This window comes from Balaenoptera ricei, chromosome 21 (assembly GCF_028023285.1).
Source record: "Balaenoptera ricei isolate mBalRic1 chromosome 21, mBalRic1.hap2, whole genome shotgun sequence".
Taxonomy (NCBI): Eukaryota; Metazoa; Chordata; class Mammalia; order Artiodactyla; family Balaenopteridae; genus Balaenoptera; species Balaenoptera ricei.
Window position 1 is genome coordinate 25,651,224 of NC_082659.1, and position 17,794 is coordinate 25,669,017.

General features: G+C 38.7%; 1 protein-coding gene and 1 pseudogene across 1 annotated transcript in view; one reads left to right on the forward strand and one right to left on the reverse strand.

Annotated features, from left to right (window-relative positions):
* The window catches only part of NRG1 (neuregulin 1), a 1,029,871-nt gene that overhangs the window by 628,743 nt on the left and 383,334 nt on the right, over positions 1-17,794 (forward strand). The gene's annotated exons all lie outside the window — the stretch shown is intronic.
* LOC132356719 (ribonuclease H1-like) lies at positions 13,860-14,641 on the reverse strand (annotated as a pseudogene).

A 17,794-nucleotide genomic window follows, 5' to 3' on the forward strand; every position in this document is an offset into this window, starting at 1 on the left:
ATTGAGAGTAGGACCCTCAGTGGCTGAAGAAACAAAGAGGGTTACTGAGGGGAAAAAGAAGTTGAAACAGTAAACAAAGGAAAGCCTGAGGCAACAATAAGGCACATCACCTATTATATAGCAGTCCTGAGTGCCAAGCCTGATATCCTGCAAGCTACCAAGTCTATTTTCTTGTGACAATGCCAGAGCTAGAAAGATCTATAGGTGTCACCTAGGCTATTCATCATCTCAGGAATGAGAAGGCTTATGAAAGGTGATTGAAATGCCTTACCTGGGGTCACAGATCTAGTTATTAGTATGATCAAATTTAGAGCTTTTTTCTCCTGGCTCTCAGTACTATGCTTTTAGGACTTTTTCATATATAACCTAATTTGTTCCTAATAGGCTTGCAATACACAGTGCCCAAAATTTAAAGATTACTCAATGTCTGCCTTAAGGCATCCAATGTGTCATTTTACATTTTAGGGCAAGTGTAACACATCATTAGAATTTCTCCCACTTGTTTTCTCCCCTTTAACAGGAGTTACCATGAGGTGAAGTCTACCTTCTTTATTTTGGTTGAGATGGGTTGATGTACAGTCTTAACTTGGTGCATGCCATACAATTATGTAATATTCTACAACTATCCAATGTGTCTGATAAACACTCAGCATTCGTGTTCATCAGGAAAGTTAGCCTTGAAACATTTATGTGGACACAAAAATGATGGTGGGAAATCAGGCAGTCAGGTGGATTGCACTGGATTCTTTTCTCAGACAACTCGGACTTCTCAAATCTAGTGCTGATTTTACGAGACCTTGGAAAAATTTCATTCTCAGTGAGCCCCAGACTTTTCAGTAAGAGAAAAATGACTGATAGTTTATGGGGCATTTTCACATCCTTAAATGCAGGGGCATTTTATAAATATATAGTTGCTGTCATTCTTCAATGAAATCTTTATCACCTGGTGGAATGATACTTGGAAAAGTTCAAACATGCCAAGGTGCCCATTCTGTAATCCGGAGGATGTTTCTATTTAAGCTTATTAGCATCTCAAGTATTAAGCATCTCACCGCAATGGTTTCATCTGACTTCAAGTCTCTATTTAAGCTCTTGGGAGCTCAATCCTGTCAAAGGAGCTTTTAGGGGAGTTCAGAGCTCAGATCCACTGAAGAAGGGAGAAACAAGATAAGGAATAGATCCCTGATAAAGTAGATGAAAAAGTCAAATCCGCTGCCAGTTTGAGTGACTGGCATTGAGAGGTGGCAGCCAGATAACTGTCATTTTGTGGAGTCATGGTGTTTCAAAGAGGAGAATAGAAACCTCTTTTTTCTTCTTGCCATTATCTGCATGTGCTCCGGTGCTCCCGCCCTAAGCAGCCTACCTGGATTTGACAAGTTTGAAAACAAAAAGAAAGTTGGGGGCTTCCCTGGTGGCGCAGTGGTTGAGAATCTGCCTGCCAATGCAGGGGACACGGGTTCAAGCCCTGGTCTGGGAAGATCCCACATGCCGCGGAGCAACTGGGCCCGTGAGCCACAACTGCTGAGCCTGAGCGTCTGGAGCCTGTGCTCCGCAACAAGAGAGGCCGCGATAGTGAGAGGCCCGCGCACCGCGATGAAGAGTGGCCCCCACTCGCCGCAACTGGAGAGAGCCCTCGCACAGAAACGAAGACCCAACACAGCCAAAAATAAACATAATAAATAAATAATAAATAAAAATTAAAAAAAAAAAAAAAAAAAGAAAGTTGGATGTGCATCCTGGATGCATATTGTTAATAAAAAGGATGGAGACAATTCAAACGGTAATCTAATAGTAACCATGAAAGCGAATTGATCATTTCCTCTCCTGTGTCCCTACATCACAGGCGCTCACTTTCTCTCTCTCTGACTTCTTGAATTAGAGTTTAAAATGAATGAGAATAAGCATCTTCATCAATGAAATACTTTAAATATGGTAGCATAGACTTAAAAAGGTCATGTAATTTGATAGGCTGCATATAAAAGCGGTCCTCATGCGGTGGTATGGAAGACCAAGTCTGAGCTCTGGTCCTAGCAGGACCTTCCCAGGCAAACCCCCAGAAGGTCACATGACTCTTAGTGCTTTGTTGTTTATGTCTATTAAGTGGGGATGATAAAAATTACAATAACTCACAATGCGGACTTTTCATATGTTAGATACCCTGCTAAGAGCGCTCCATGCATTATCTAATTTAATCTTCACAACCAATTTATGAAATAGGAATTTCTCAGACAAAGAAAATGAGGTTTAGTAATTTGCCTGTGGTCACAGTCGTTCAGTAGCAGAGGGAAGATTCCAACCCAGGCAGCCTGACTCCGGAGTTTACCTTCCTGTCAACCTCACCTAGTCGTTGGAGGTTGAATGAAATACTGTTTGTAACCTTGGGAATAAAAAATACTCTCAATGAGAAAGTTTTTATTTACCATTTCTATTTTTAAAAAATAGATTGTAATCTCAATAAGGATCATGTTATCTAAAACATGTGCTTGGTGAGGTCTGAGGCAATGGCTTTTAGAAGTCAGGCAGGAATGATTTCAAGAAAACTTGATTTTCTCCTTTCCCTTGGTTGCTGGAGGGTGAGATGGGGGTGGTTCTAGGACTTCCGTCGTAGAACTAGATATATGGGCGCAGGAAATGAGAAATGTGGCACTGCTGTACAGTGCCCATAGATTAATTAGCCGTGTAATATTATATTCGTGTCATATTTCATAGTGTACAACGTTTAAAACGATGCACATGCATGTGCACATACATGCAGACACATACACACACACACACACATACACGGACATTTTGTCCTGTTTTGGGCTGTGCCATCTGCTTAGGTAGGCTTAATGACAGGGGCCATTCTGGCCCAATTCATCCATTCTGAAATTGAAAGGTATTATGATGGTACAGTATCTGCCAAATCCTGTAGGAAAAAAAAAAACTCGTTCTGTGCCTCATCTTCTCATGACTATTTTATAGGAGTGCCATGTCTGCCTACCTCCCTTTGGTAACCAGACTTGATGTTGGTGTTGCTAGGGTCCTGTAAACCTGGTACGAGGATGTACTTCCTAATGGTAGAAGACGTCTTAAGGAAGCAGGAACGGAATTATGCAAAGGAAATGATATGTACCATATAAGTTTGCTGGATGTGCCAGCCAACAAGCTCAGCACTTTACAATCATTGTCTCGTATAATCCTCAACACAGGCCCCTGAACTAGGTATTGTTATCTCCTTATCACCAAGAATGGAGGCTCAGAAAAGTTTAAGAACTTTCCAAAAGTTTAAGAACTTTCCAAACTTTCTGAGAATAAATGTCAGAGCTGGGATTCTAACTCAGTCTCTTAGACCATACACCCTATACATCTTTTGCTATAGCAGGGGTCAACAAACTACAGCAATGGACCAAATCTGACCTGATACCTGGTTTTGTCAATAAAGTTTTATTGGAACAGAGCCATGACCATTTGTTTCCATCCTGTCTGTGGCTACTTCTGCAGTAAAACAGCCTGGTTGACTAGTTCCAACTGAGATCATATGGCCCGTAAAACGTAACTTATCAACTGTTTGGCCCTTTACAGCAAAAGTTTGCCAACCCCTGGACAACACCTAAACGCTATAGATTCAGCTCAGATCATTTACTTCCGTGTGTCTACATTTTTACATGTATCTCCAAACTCCAGTGGGTAAAGGTCTATAGACTTCCTGTTTCAAGCTCAGCTTCATCTGTATACATGTGTTTTGTTCCAGGAGGGCATGAAGAAACCTGGATTCCAGACAAATCTCCAATCATGAGTCATGTTTAAGAGGGTTCTATGCACTTTGTATTTCTAGAATATGTTACTTTCAGAGAAATCAAAGTACTTCCTAAACCTGTTCGTTTAGCAGGCACACGGACAATTAGCATCCTTCGGCAGAGGGTAGAGAGGAGTAATTCACTCGGGAAAAATGAGACACCAGGCAGCTCACGGGTGAAACCCACATTACATCATCTGCCAGTTCTGCATAAGTGTGTAAGGTCATAGGAATGAAGTCTTTGGCCATCAGGGTCTTTAAACTCTTAGATTTCTAAGGCAGGTTTGAGGTTCTACAGACCCTGTGGTCTTTGAGGCCCAAGGATAAAACCAAAAGAGTAGCAATTCAATTAAAGCTGCCTTAATTCATGCCTAGTTGCCCAAACCATACAGGCATGGGCAGAGTAAGCTGGCTGATCTCATTTGTTTATTGTCTGTGTCCTTTCTCAGGGGCTGCTAGATGTGCTATAATCTCAGTTTTCAAACAAAACCATGTTGCAGTGTTCGAAAATAGGTAAAGGAAAGGCAGGGACATTTTTAAAGGAATCTTGTGACTTCCAAAGCATAAAGAAGTATTTCTGCATTAGTGAACAAACTATTACAAACTATTGTTAAGTGCCATTTTAGTCATAGTAACCCATGTAATTCCAGCTAAAGTAATTTATACCATGTGAAAGTAAAGGCCTATTTGAGTGAATGTATAAAAGACTAATTAGTATATCAATTTAAAATATTTGATATCAAAAATGCTTGAAAGCAATGTATCCTATGTGAGACTCTGCTTTACAATTTTTAATGCCATTTGTTTTGTCATGATCCTTCCCTTTTTTTTTTTATTAATGATAGCATTAATAAAAAAATATTTTAAAAAGGTTGTTTCAGCCAAGTCCATCTCCAAGTTACTTGAGTTCATGTTCATGTGTGGGTGTTTTTTAATGGGTTAGGTATCCAGAAATTTGTACATTCTGGGGCAGAGTCAAAAATCTCTAAGTTAAGAGAATGAGAGAAAATATTTGAAACCATATGTCTGATAAGGAGTTACTATCCAAAATGTAAAAGGAACTCCTACAACCCAATAGCAAAACAAATAAGAAAAGAAAAGTAATAATAACCAGATTTTAAAACGGGCAAGGGACTTTAATAGAAATTTCTTCAAAGAACAAATACAATTGGCCAACGGGTACATGAAAAGATGGTCAGCATTGCTAATCATCAGGGAAATGCAAATCAAAACCACAAGGGGATATTACCTCACACCTGTTAGGATGGCTATTATCCAAAAAACAAAATTTGGCAAGAATGATGAGAAGTTCCCACTGTTGGTGGGACTGTAAAGGGTGGGTAAGAATATAAATTAGTGCCGCTTTTACGGAAAACAGTACAGAAAAAAATTTAAAATAGAACTACCATATAATTCAGCAGTCCAATTTCTGAGTATTTTCCCCAAAAAATTGCAGTCAGGGTTTTGAAGAGATATTTCTACTCCCATATTCATTGCAGCATCATTTACAATAGCCAAGATATGAAGACAACTTAAATGTCCATCAACAGATGAATGGATAAAGAAGATGTGGTATATACATACAATGGAATTTTACGCAGCCTTTTAAAAGAAGGAAATCCTACTAGATGTGACAACGTAGATGAATCTTGAAGACATTATGCTAAGTGAAATAAGCCTGTCACAGAAGGACAAATACTGTATGATTCCACTTATATTAAGTATCTAAAGTAGCCAAACTCATAGAAGCAGAGAGTAGAATGGCAGTTGCCAGGGGCTGGGAGCAGGTGAAAATGGGGAATTGCCATTCAGCGGTTGTAAAGTTTCAGTTCTGTAAGATGAATAACTTCTGGAGAGCTGCTCTGCAACACTGTGCCCATTGTTAATGTACTGCATTGTACACTTCAAAACTTATTGCGACGGTAGACCCCATATAAAATGTTCTTACTACAATTTTTAAAAAGTTCTAAATGAAAACCATTTTGAAGCAGCCAAAATAGCTCATAGACTTCCTGCTTTAAGCTCAGTTTATGCTCTCTTATATGCAAACATGGTACCTGGTTTCCCAGAATAGAACAGATTGACTATAAAACAGTAAAAAATGAAAGCAAAACTAACCATCACAAGAGCTAAGATTTGTTTATGTTGTGCTAGACACTGGTCTAAGTCTTTTGCAAGAATTTCATCTTTCCAACAATTCAATAAATGAGTGCTGTTGTTACTATTTTAATGAGGAAACTACTGTGCAGAAAGCTTCAATAACTGATGAAGTTTGCACAGCTGATCAGGGGCAGAGCCTGGGTCCACTGCAGCTTAGTTTCTTAATGCCAGCGCTCCATTGCCTCCCCAGAGAATTCCACTCCCACCTCTCAGCTGCCTCTTGATAATGTTGTTAAATTATTGATGTCTCCTAACAACAACTTTAGAAGTTTTTAGCTTAAGTTTATGCTAATGCTTAATGTTATGTTAAGTTTCCTGTAACATATTTAAGAATACGGATGAATCTTGGTACATGTTAGAAAGATTTCACTTAAACATGGTGAATAAAAGTAGAGGTCTCTTTGTAAAAAACAAACAAGCATCTGTTTTCTAGAAAATCCTCTGACATGCATCACTTCATTCCCTAACAATGCAGAATAAATGAGGTGTTACCACTGTGTACATCAAAGGTAGATGGGCTTAGATTCAGGCAGGAGGCGTTTCAGTTCTACAGAGCAGGCTGGGATGATTAATGAATACTAATTGATGGTGATGAGATCTTTAAGAATAAGAAAAATAAATTGTCTTCTGGAATTGTTTCTGGAACCCCCCGACCTCATTTTGAAGTTGTGGATAGACGTGACAGTCTTACAATGCCAAAATAATCTGTTCCGAAGAGGAAAAAGTTCATTTAACCATTTAGACTGCCTTATGCTGAAGAGTCAGTCACATAGGACTTTGAAACTATTTGGTCAGCTTGTTTTGGCTGTCTGTAAATATAATCTTCCAAATACAAACCTCAGAAAATGTTTCAAAGAATAGCATATAATTAGTATTTGGTTTAATTTCCTGTCAGCTTTTATTTTATGTATTTAATCCAGCTTGTTAAACCTTCTTTGTGATCCTGAATGTCTTATAGACAATAATATCATATTTAATTTTCTAATTCTATGTGAAGTTCACAGTCAGGATTAGTTGATATTTTTACATCTTCAAATTTAGAAACCTAGTATGAAGTCTTACATAGATTAGCAAATGTTTACCTTTCATAACAGAAATTTAAAGAGTACTCTAGTTTGTTTATGCCTTTGCTAATGGTCCTTCCTGCTAGGAACTTTAGAAACGTTAAATGTCCATTTAGTCATGACATACACACAGCCTCAATGACCTAACAGGCGGATTTGCAGAGCAATCACCTTGCCAGCTCATGGCAGCCAGAAGTAAAAGGGAAGGTGGTAGTGGTGAATCTGTTTCTATTACTTGATGCTTAATCATCATGAATCAGAGAATTTTATGAGAAATCTTTAACCATCCATGACAGATTTGCTCACCAAAGATGTACAGATTTTTGCTTTATTAGGAAAATTGTTTAGGCCCTAACTGTATATATGTAAGAAATTGTTTGTTGAAAAATTTAACAGTTATCTTATGCTACATCAGACATCACATGGTTCTGAGCTCAGTTTTCTCATGCCATCAGATTCTATACAATGTGATTTTAAAAATTCAATCCTGGTCAAAAGGAGTCCATTAGAAGAAAGTTGTACTATCTGAAATTGTAGCTCAAAGAATGCTCAGTCTCCCCAGGTTGGTAACAGCCCGGTGGTGGTGATCTTTACAGAAAGCCCACTGTAATGCCTAGGAATTCCTTCAAGGCAAGGTAGATTAGTTTCTAAACCCTGAAACACATCAAAATTACTAAAGGAACTTAAAAATATAGGTCACGGCTCCTCCTCAAAATATGGGAAGGTGGCACTTGTGTACCTGGAATCACTTCCATTTTAACTGCACCCATTTGAGTTCTTAGAAGTGGCAAGTATTTTATGTGCCTCCCTCACATCACTGCGTCCCAGATCCATGCACTTCAAAATTATATTAGGAAAGAACCACATCTTAGCTCTGCAGAAAACTCAACAGAGTTCACTTGGCAATTCAAAATATAAAAGCCACTTAGTTTATTGTTAGATGTTAGTGTAGTAGACATTGACATTCATTATACAATTAATGTATTATATATTCTGCTGCTCAGGAAATGGTAAGACCTGCTACTCATAGTCTGGAAGCTAACCATTCAGATGGATCCACAAAGGACTCCACCTTTTTCGACTCGATACTGAGTTCTTCATGTGTGAGTGGTGACCCCACAGCTATCCTGTTTCTGTCATTTCAAAGTTCCAAAAGCATGAGGAAAATTCAGACTGCCATGGCTACTGCTTAAAGCGGTTGGACAGTTTGAGTGCCTCAACTGTTCCTACATGGGTAGGCGGAGTCAGGGCCCCAAAGGGACTCCTCCTCCCAGTGTTTTATCAAGCAAGTACAGAGGCCCAGATGTTTTGTATTTTCACTGGAGCACAATGTATGAGTGTTTTTATATTTAAGTGGTTTTTTTTTTACATATTCACATGGAAAACTCAAACAGAATAGAAGGATGCATATGACATGAAAAACTAAAATCTCTCTCCTCATTTTACCCTTTATTCCTTCCCTTTAATTCTATTGTCCTGAACGAAACACTGTTGACGTTTGTTATGTGTATGTCCAAAACTGTTTTGAGTGGACATAAGCATGCACACACATGCAGATGGGTAGCTAAAGCTAGACAGCTGGCTCTCTAGAGTCCTTGAATGGAAACAGGACAATTCTTCAAAAGCCATGTCTTGCTGTAAGCAAACATTAGGGAGCATCTCTGGAAAAAATATTCATATTTAGCTCAATCTGTTCTCCAGTTAATTAAATTAATTACCATAATCCATGGCAGACTTTTTCCCCTTCAAATAAATTAACGATCTATTTGTAAGTTAGCGTTATTTCACATATGCTGATCTCTCTTTCTGGAGGTCCCCGTTTTGATGATAGACTCATTAAGAATAGGAATCCTGCAGGGTCTTTCTTTAAAAAATATTTATTTATTTATTTTTATTTTTGGCTGCATTGGGTCTTAGTTGCGGCATGCGGGATCTTTCGTTGCGGGGTGCGAGCTCCAGAGTGCATGGGCTCCATTGTTGCGGCACGCGAGCTCTCTAGTTGTGGTGTGTGGGCTCTCTAGTTGTGGTGTGTGGGCTCAGTAGTTGAGGTGCATGGGCTTAGTTGCCCGGCGGCATGTGGGAACCTAGTTCCCCAACCAGGGATTGAACCCACATCCCCTGCATTGGAAGGTGGATTCTTAACCACTGGACTACCAGGGAAGTCCCCTGCCGGGTCTTGAATATGATCCCCAGGAACCCAAAATTTTCAATACATATTGGTAGAAGTTCATTGTCAACTCACATGCACCTCATATAACAAATTGATTCAGACAGCCCAGATTCCTGAGCTGTCTTCACTGACACCTCATACAGTAACGAAATTATGGGAAATTTATGCAACTGAAATCCTCTCTTGTTTGGTGTAGTTATTGCTTTTCCATGTCCTTTTAAAACACGAAGATCTGCAACCAAGATTTTTAATACGCGAGAAATGGTTTTAATGTTCTGCATTAAATAGATTGAGGAAGGTTAGACAAAACAGTATTTGCAAGATTTCATGCTGTGAGAGTGATGAGGACGAAGGGTGAAATTAATGAGTCTGAAATGGTCGTGACTGCAAAGTTGTTTTTAAAGTGTCGCTTTCTCAAAGAACACAAGCTTGAAACTCAACAAGCATGAATATAGGAAGGGCTTTTTAAGAGAGGCTGTGGGCACTCTCACAGATACACATTTGTCCATTTAAGATCACATCTAAGCCGTGGGCTGCATTTGCATATGCTCCTCTTTCTCTTGCAAGTTGTTTGGCATCCGAGGTGCCACCTGGTAACTGGGTTGGAATCCTGTGATCCCATCTTTTGCCAATTACTTCAGAAGGTTGCTTGACTGGTCCGCACACCTACTTTCCTTTTCCCTTTTAATTATCGCTGCACAGTTAATCCTAGCTCCAAGAATCAATTTCCTTCTCATATCTACCTAGACATCCTGTCTAAGCCCCTTCTGTTTTGTTTTGTTTTTTTCCATCTCACTTCCATCTATTTCCTGTTTATTTCAGGAAAACCTCTTCTCACACCACTTTCTGGTCTTTTCCATCTTCTCTCTCCTTTCTTGACCACAAAATAAAATTTGTCATGAACAAAGGTGAGTGTCTGGATGTCCCTGGAAATATTTGAAAGTGACATGAAGAAACCAATGCCATCACTCTTTTGAACTTCCTTTAGGGTCAACTCAAATATTTCCCTTTACCTTTTCATCCCACTAGAGTGAAATTTCCCTCATACCTTAGATCTATTTTTCAGTCAAAATATTAACAGATTTTTCTACATTGTTTATGATGAATGATTTTTTTCTTTTTCTTTTTTTTAAAGCTTATTTATTTATTTATTTATTTATTGCTGCGTTGGGTCTTCGTTGCTGCGTGCGGACTTTTTCTAGTTGCGGCGAGCGGGGGCTACTTTTTGTTGTGGCGCATGGGCTTCTCGTTGCGGTGGCTTCTCTTGTTGTGGAGCACAGGCTCTAGGCGCGCGGGCTTCAGTAGTTGTGGCACACAGGCTCTAGAGCGCAGGCTCAGTAGTTGTGGCGCACGGGCCTAGCTCCTCCGTGGCATGTGGGATCCTCCTGGACCAGGGCTCGAACCCGTATCCCCCGCATTGGAAGGCAGATTCTTAACCACTGTGCCACCAGGGAAGTCCTTTTTTTCTGTTTTTAAAAAATATTTTATATACTCTAAAATCATAATGAATTACAATTTATACTGAAAAAAATACGGCCAGTTACTTAAGTTTTAGAGTGTGTTTTGAAATTCTAACTATAATATCAATGTCACTGTCTGCTATCATGTAGCATATGTATAGGTTTGGGGCATATACTAGGTGAAATAGTTTTTTGTGTTAAACTAGATTGAGACACAACCACTATCTATAACATACCTTTTATGGGACTATGCACTCCAAGGTAAAACAACTATTTTAATAGTCACATTTTAAACATATCCAGTTCATATGTTGCACTACTTCTGTTTTCCAAAGATGGCTAACTTGGGGGGATTGGGAAGGGAAAAATAATGGTTCAAAAAAGGCCACCAGACTTTTGTTTGGAGCAAGGTCCAAATCTTATGCATCTTTGTATCCCAGCAAAGTGCATTTAGTAGGTGTTAAATAACGCTGTGTAGGATATATGAGTTAGTGAGTGAACCAAGTAAGCATAAAAGGTATTGACATTCCCTGCTCTGAATTCCCCCAGTTGAAAAATACCCATTAGCTCCCTTTTATATTGATGATATTTATAAAGTACGATCAAGATACCTTTAGGCATTCTGTTTTAAAGATATGTTGCGAATCGGAATGCCATTGATTTACTTCTGTGTTTCATCTTTTAATGGCTCTGCCTCCCTAGGGGCAGGACATATCTTGGCAGGCAACACGGACATGCAGATTTCTCATCTGCCCCTTAATAATCTGTCTTTATGGAAAATCATTGAACTTACGACTACATTTTCTAAACAATTTATTCTCCAGATTATGATACCAGACATTCCAAATTTATAATAGGGGACTGTTTGTACAGACTGAAAAGAAAAGAATAAATAGGAGAATTGGTCCACTCTGAGGAGTCTTTGAGGTACCACACACATGGTATGCATAAAGGGATAGTTCCTTATCCTTTTTTTTATGTCTCCTTGCACTTCTTTTGGAAACTTCACACAATATTTCTAGATAACCAGGGCTAGAAGTGAGGGGTAGGACAAGGTACTAAAAAATATGAGAAAGAGAGGTCCTAGGTTTCTTGTAAGATACATATGAGATGGTTATATGAGTGAAGTGCTCTTTCTGTGTGAAATAAGCAGTGTTTGGAGGTAGCAAAGGAATAGACAGGTAAGCCCTGGAGGTGTTCAGCTGCCAGTCTCACGTGAAGCTCTAACTGGTGGTCTTTGGTGACCCCTGGACTGACCGAGTGGCAGCTGCTGGTCATAAGCTCCACCAGGGCTGCTGGTCAATGTTGGCTTTCCTCCCCAGCCATCTCCTTTCTGATTCTCCTCCTTCCCAGGACTCATCTCCTTGCAGTGACAGGATTGAGGCTCTCAAGATGCACATCTCATTTCAAAATGGATGTGATAAACAGATGTCTTTTTTAAAAAAAAATTATTGAATGAAACATTCCTTAAATTCTACACTGATTTACAATTTTCAAAAGTTTCACACACATAAAATCCCATAATAACCCCTTTTAAATCCCCTCCCCCCCCTACATTGCCCCTCCCCCCCTTCCCTCTCCCCACTGGTGACCACTAGTTTGTTCTCTATATCTGGGAGTTTGCTTCTTTTTTGTTTTATTCACTTGTTTGTTGTACTTTTTAGATTCCGCATATAAGTGATATCATGCAGTATTTGTCTTTCTCTGTCTGACTTATTTCACTTAGCATAATGCCCTCCAAGTCCATCCATGTTGCTGCAAATGACAAAATTTTATTCTTTTTTATGGCCGAGTAGTATGTCATTGTATATATGTACCACATCTTCTTTATCCATTCATCTGTTCATGGGGTCCCTTTTTTGCTTGAGTGTACTTGAATGAACAAATCTTCCTCCTCCAGAGTTTGGAGGAAATGGGATGAAACATTTCAGCAGAGAAAATAAGGGGCATGGGTGGTAGCTCTCCTGGATCTCTTCCCTTTCTTGGGGGAGATCAACTTTGAAAGGATTTAAAAATATACCCTAAGTGGTCCCTGCACACCATCCTGCTGTATGGTTGAGGAGGACAGGGAAAATAAACATTGCCATAAACAAACAGAGAATAATAAATTGTAAGAAGGCAACAGAATATGTTTTTTACTTGAATGTTGAATCTTTAGTTCTGAACGTGCTCCTTCTCTCCTTCCAGAAAGCTCCAAAGTATTGAAGATTTTCATTTTCTGGAATCATGAGTTAGGTACACTTCTTTTCTCTCTGAGTTCATAATTCCTGCTGGGAAAATTTGGAAAATAACTCTTCCTTTCTTATCCCCAGTAAGTGGTGACTTATCTTTGTGAGTTTATAAGTAACTAAGGCCCATTTCTGATTAGAAAGGCAGAAAGGTGGATGAACGTCAGTTTACATTTAGTTAATGAAGATGTGGGATTTCTCTAACAGAATGAAAGATTGCTGACATCTAGCACTGGGCCTGGCACACAGTAGGTGCTCATTAAAAGTCTGAGAAGGAGACTTGGGTTCTAATCCTGGATGTAAGAGTATTTACCCTTTCTAGGCCACTGTTTCCTCATCTGTAAAATAAGAACACTAATGACTATTTAAATTGTGTCTTAGTATGCTATATAGTAATAGAACTAATATAGCACTGTATTATAATAAATAACTGTTAGAGCCCCTTTGATTTTATCATGTGTGTCTTCCTTGGGGGCAGTGACCACATCTCTCTAGATAAGCACTCTGTCCCCACCACTCAGCACTGTGCCTTTTCCTTAGCAGATGCTCAGTAAATATTTATTGAATCAATGTTGTTTGTGTTCAAAGAGAGTGTTTAACCTCTTACTGCCTCAGTTCCCTCCTCCCATTTCGTGGTCGCACGTCCACTCTTAGTAAATTGACGTACCCTGAGCTCTGTTTCCAGGAGTGTAAAAAACAAGTTTTTCTTTTGATCCTGGGACATGTTCACTCAGATTTTTAGAAAAATCATTGTATATTGATTAATGCATCCCAGGTTAGGCTTCCCATCCTCACATTCACACATACACATAATTTATTTCTTCTCTCTTTCCTTACCTGATGATGCTAAAATAGTTAACAGACTACTTCCTTCTTCCCCAGGAATTCTTAACTAAGAGAACATGAAACCCTTGGGAAGAGTTGTGGCAGGGCTTGTGAAAACCATAGATGGGTTTTTTTGTTTTGTTTTGTTTTGCCCATCGACTGCAGTGGTCCAGCCTATAGTTTTATTTTTCACACCAGTAAGTAAAGGTGACAAACAGCCACTGGCTCAAGTTTTTCCAAGAATTAAAGGACCTGGTCAGTCTTCAGGTTGCTTCGCACCTTGTCTTGCTAATCTGTCAGCTTCTTCATTGCCTATAAATCCCGAAAGTCCAGGAACATGCATCCACTGAATGTCCATGCCCTGGACAAGCCTGTCCAGTTCCACGAAGTCCTCTTTGTTGATCACCTCCTTCCCTGTGCTTGTCCTCCATCCATTCTTCTTCCAGACTTACACCCAATTAGTGATGCCATTGATAGTAAACATGCTGTCCGTGTAGAGAACCAACTTACTGACGTTCTGAGCCTTCGCTTGTTCGATGGCTTTGCAGGCTGCATGAATCTCTGCTCTTTGGTTTGTTTGTCACCCAGGAAGTCTAATTCCTACATTTAAACGATGGCCTGGCCCCCAGTAAACACCGATTCCTGCTCGAGCCCCCCTCTGCCCATTATTGGAGCAGCAGCCATCCTTATAGATGATGACAGTTTCCCCCATATAAGAAAATGTGTCTTTGCTCACTGAAGGCTGCATGCTTTGCACACGACTCTGCGTTTTCACCTTCACCTTCATCCAAGGGCTCACGAAGTCACTTGTTTGCTTTCACTAGTGATTCTTGTACGCGTTTATTTTTCTGCCCTTCTGAACCATCAGGGTTTGTATGAAATGTGTGTGCCTTTTTATGGAAAGTGGATTGGATTTTTTTTTTTTTACTAGATTCTCTAAGGGTCCTTTGACCCATAAAAGGTGAAGATCCACTCTACTAAATGAGTAAGGTCTAGTCATTTAGAAAAGCCTGCAATCTCCCCTCTGTGGTTGCCTCAATGTCTTGAAAGAATGTTTCCAAGATGATAAAGAAACCCACTTTCATCTTATAATTCCACCCTGTAGCAAGACCAGCTTTCATAAGTGCCTTAAAGCTTCCATCTCTCCATCTGAGGGCCCCCCACTCCCAACCCACCCAGGCCAGGAAGCCCATGACTCATATCACTAGGCAACATCCTCTTTACATTTCCATGAGTTACCTGTCTTGCTACCTTGACACTGGACAAGTAAATTGCCCTCACATATATCATGACTTGTGGGAAGGTGGTATTTTTACCACAGTGAACTTGGGGTATACAATGCATGTCAAGGTCACTGACCTTAGCAAAACAGAGGCCAATTTTAGGAAACAGATATAGGAGAGATATAGTGATATAATAGAAGGGACACCAAAGTAATAGTCAGGGACCACCATTGAGACATATTATAACATACTCTAGATATAAAGGAAGTGCTTCAGTTCTTTGGGCTTTATTTTCTCATAGCCCAGTGTGGATATTGGACACGATGATCTGCAGTGTCTTCCAGCTTCAATCTCTAAAATTGTGTGATTCTTGTTGGCTGACATTGGACAAGCTAATGGGAAGTCCTAAAGCCTTAAAGATCTCAAGTTTTCTAGCTTACCAGGAAATGGGCAAGAAATTAAACAAATACAAAATATTGAACGAGTGAAGAAAGGAGCCATTTTAATGGACAGGAATACCTAATATTGAAAAGATCTCATTTCTTCCAAAATTATAAAAAATATAGCTCAATTCTGATTTTTCAAAAATGAGTTTCTTAAAATTTTACCAATTTCTGAAATAAACAGATGAGGATAGCCTGGTCCTCCTCTCACCAAAAAAATGATAGTTAAGAATAAAATACTCCGACTTCTCTGGTGGCACAGTGGTTAAGAATCTGCCTGCCAATGCAGGGGACACGGGTTCGAGCCCTGGTCTGGGAAGGTCCCACATGCCACGGAGTAACTAAGCCTGTCCGCCACAACTACTGAGCCTGTGCTCTAGAGCCCGTGAGCCACAACTACTGAGCCTGCATGCTACAACTACTGAAGCCCATGCTCCTAGAGCCTGTGCTCCGCAACAAGAGAAGCCACCGCAATGAGAAGCCCACACGCCGCAACTGGAGAAAAGCCCTCACGCAGTGATGAAGACCCAATGCAGCCAAAAATAAATAATAAATAAATAAATAAAATTTAAAAAAAGAAAAAAGAATAAAAAACTCGCAGTGCTATCCATGAAAAAATGATATAAAGCTACCGAAAGTAAAATAGCATGATAGAGCAAAACACAGATGAATGAAATAGATTCAAACGTCCAAGCTACCAATCGTTAACAATTATTGTAATGATAAAGTTATACTAAATTTGTACTTATAATTAAAAGAAAGTAATAATTAAGAGTACAATTAAATAAAATAATGATTTTTAATGTAAAATAAGTGTATATGTAATAAAACTATAATAAATTTATAATTATAAAGCTGTAATAATGTTATAGTTATAATGATATTATTTGATAATTATAATTTATTATAATAATAAAGTAATCATTTACTTATTATAATAATCAATAAAAAGAAAACAAAATGCCCAATAAAAATGGGTAAAATATTTTAATATATACACTTCATCAAAAATATATGAATAACCAAAAGCACATAAAAACATGCCAAACAGCACTTGTGATTAGGGAAATTAAAATTAAAATCAAAATGAGATCATCCTAAATACCTAATTAGAATGTCTAAAATTTAAAAGACTGACTATAGTAAGTGTTAGAAAGGATATAGGGAAAGTGGAATCCTCATTCACTGCTGGCAGGAACATAAAATGGTACAACCACTTCGGAAAACATTTTGGCAGCCATCTTAATAAGTTAAACATACACTTCCCATATAACCCAGCCATTCCATTCCTAAGTATTTAATCAAGAGAAATGAAAGCATATGTCCACACAAAGAGTTGTACACAAATATTCATAACAGCTTTATTTTTAAATGGCCAAAATTAGAAACATCCCAAATGTCCATCAGGAGATGATTGGATAAACAAATTGTGTCATGGGCATACAATACTAATTACATTATTATTACATTATAATTACATTATTTATTACAACAGTACTAAAAAGGAATGAACTGTTGACATAATGCTACAACATGAATGATACAAAATAATTATGCTGAGTGAAAGAAGACAGACCAAATAGGAGTGCATATTGAATAATTCATTTATCTAAAATTCCAAAGAAGGCAAACTAATCTATGCAGAAAGCTGTCTCAATTGTTGCCTGGAGACAGAGGGTAGGGAGATTGATTTAATCTAATAATTTAAAAGATAAAAGAAACTATAGAAAACTATGTAATTATCTGATCTTGAATAGAAAAACCCTTTCTAAGCATAAATTGAAGACAAAATTTTTAAAGTAAAAGGATGATTGACTTGATTTATTTTTTAAAAATTTAAAGGTTTATGTTAAAATACATTATAAAATTATAAGTCAGGTAGCAAAGGAGGTGATACTTGCCATAAATATAAAAGTTATATATTAAAAGGTCTTATAAAACAATAATGACTTAATAGAACATCCCCATTGTAAAAGGGCAAATCATATAAACTAGTGTTTCACCCCCCCAAAAAGAAAAGAGGGAAGGAGGAGGAGGGAAGGAAGGGAGGGAGGGAAGGAGGGAGAGAGGGAAGGAAGAGGAGAAAGAAACAGATTCACAAAACGCTTAGCAAAAAAGAGGTTTTTCTGCCTCTTGGTTGTGTCTTTATAGGTTGTTTTATTTCAACCTTTGTGTTTTTCCGTATTTTCATAGTTCCTACAGTGGACTTGGGTGATCACAAAATAGTCTAGAGAGAGAAGTTCAGTGAACTCAGCAAAGTGTTAATGATCTTCCAGATGAAGGAGGTGTAGAAGGTATCTGTTCAAAGGAAGGCGGAGACAAGGGATGTGTGTGTGTGTCTGTGCACGTGCGCGCACGCGCATGTGTGTATGTGTGTGTGTGTGTGTGTGTGTGTGTGTAAGAGATGCCGAGGAGATTATGATTAGTAGGAGAAAACAGGGCC